Raw genomic sequence first — 2,588 nt, 5'->3', positions numbered from 1 at the left:
ACAATGAGCACTTTTTTTAAAATCTGGAAAACTTCCATTTGATACGCACCGAGGAATTTTCAAAATCTTTTGTCTTAAAACAGAGAAACATTCCATGCAACCTCAATTACTGATTGAATTATTTCACATGGGTGTTTCTTTTATATATCTAATGCTGATCCTGTCATAAAAACAGATCTCAAATGCTACTGCTTGAAGTCATACTTGACAAGTTAAACAATCTTTGTAATCATAAAATTACGCAATGCAAGCAAACTGTCACTTAACTTAAGCAGAGAAGAGGAGAGGCGCACCTCTACGTGTGGGTTAGTAAGGCATTGCGCATACAGTGAACAAACATGAGCTCAGTATTTAAGTTACACTGAAAATCAGCTCATGGTTGCAATTCAAGGAGACAGACCTGATGAAAACCAGTCCATCCCTAAGGGCAATGATACACCCACAATGTGCCAGTTTAAGACTCTCCAGTACAACTAAATAGCAGAAAGGCTACTTAGGTAGGTAGAGGATGGCATCTTAGAGGCAGCGCATGTACACGGGCATACGGGGGAAACTGAGGGAGAAAGCAATGCTCCCTACCACATTGATCTTTGACACCAATGATACCATTTTATACTTTTACATACACACATATTTAACAATATTTAAAATAATATTTATTGTAATTTGGTGATCATGAATATACATATGTTGATATATAAATAAAACAAAACAACATTACAATAAATAGAACAGTGAGTGCATTACATTTTAACTACAACCATTTTTATGTTATTTATTATCACAGTACTGCACATTGTATACTATGTGAAATATTCAATTAACATTCTATGAATCTATAGCTCAAAAAGCCTACTTGAACCGTATCATCCACACAGGTAAGAGATATGCTTGTACGTGTAAGCAGTAATGCAACAGGGACTCACAGACTTATGGAGAAACTCTTTTTTCTTTTTACAGGGTAACTGGCCATCTGGGAGGTAATGGAAAATAAATACTTTTTTTTATTTAAAAAATTTTTTTTTAAAGAATGCAATAATATAGAACATTCTGATTAAAAGCCATTGGTATGTTTATTTTACAAACCACAAATAAATCAGGTAAAAGTTTACAATATTTTAAAAGAAAAATATTTATCTTCTTTATAACTAAAGAAATATTTTCTTAATTATTTAAACTAGTGACAGCATTCCAGGATTTTGTTTGGGAAGTGTGCCGAGAGTCAAATGTGAGCAGAAAATGCTTCGTGCCAGCACATGAGTCTGTTTTAGGCACCATACCAATGTATCTGTGCATCCACACTGCATTTTCATTTGGTATAATGCAATTTTTAGAATATCAGATGTTTACCACTCACAAAAGAAACATATGAAACAGTCTTGTTTGCATGAAATTATCATCATATGTTCCTAATGATGCGTTTATTTAGTAAACTGAACAACAATACCCTGTTAAATGTGATTAGACAGTTCAATGAGTTTGGTCCCTTTAGTTACTTTAGATCAATAATTGCTCAACCTGACTAATATTTACGTATATGACAAATGCTCTATAAAGTTGTAATGTCTATTACTTATCTTGATCCTAATAAATGTTAACATCTTCAGCAGCATCACAGTATTTCTATTTGTAAGGAGGCTCTTTATGCAAATTGGAAATATCACTATTATTTTTAACATTCAACCCTGTGATGCATTTTTAATCAAGTATCTATAACACTGTAACTATACCATATAAAAGAAATAAGACATAACAAACAAATGTGCCCTGATGATAACAACATATTGCTCATTATTCAGTTCAGTTTATTCTTATATAGCGCTCTGCTCAGTAACAAGTGCTTATGATTAACAATCCAGTTCTTCATTCCTCAATTTACTGCACAAAAAGGTGCAATGAGGTATTCATGACACAATATATATGGTAACAATGCCTTTTAGTTTTATATATATATATATATATATATATATATATATATATATATATATATATATATATATATATATATATATATATATATATATAAATAAATAAAAGTTATTTACCAGGCTTGTGCTCTTTTAATTCCCCATCCATACTGATTTTTTGTAAATGAGTATTAGAGGGGCCACAAGCCGGAAGAGGTAATTTCTGTTAAGTAGATTTCTAAATCTTGTACATAGAAAAATAAAATACCAGTTTCAGGGAAATTTTCATAAGAATGGAACTTGGATCCTGCTCATGCTAACTAGGTTTCATGGAGTTATTTCTTTAAAAAGAAAAAAGAAAAACTGTATAACAAGTTGTATATTATATTTCATTAAGTATTTACTTGACTGAGGCATTTAGGAGTTCACAATTTCAGAGTTCAATGAATACTGAAGCTGTCCTTAATTTCTGAATAATTTTAAGAAATGATGTGATGCACACTGCCGCATTACTGGTAATGTTTACTTACTAATATTTATCACTATCGAGTGTACACTTTAATTACTAACATCTGAGATATACTGTAGTAAAGAGAAGCTAGTAATGTCACGAAAACCTAAAATTCAGCAGACATTAATCATAAGCATTTTTCTATATTCTGTCACTTTTTTGCAGATTGG

This window comes from Polypterus senegalus, chromosome 12 (assembly GCF_016835505.1).
Source record: "Polypterus senegalus isolate Bchr_013 chromosome 12, ASM1683550v1, whole genome shotgun sequence".
In the NCBI taxonomy this organism is placed as follows: Eukaryota; Metazoa; Chordata; class Cladistia; order Polypteriformes; family Polypteridae; genus Polypterus; species Polypterus senegalus.
Note: the sequence above shows the minus strand (reverse complement) of the source record.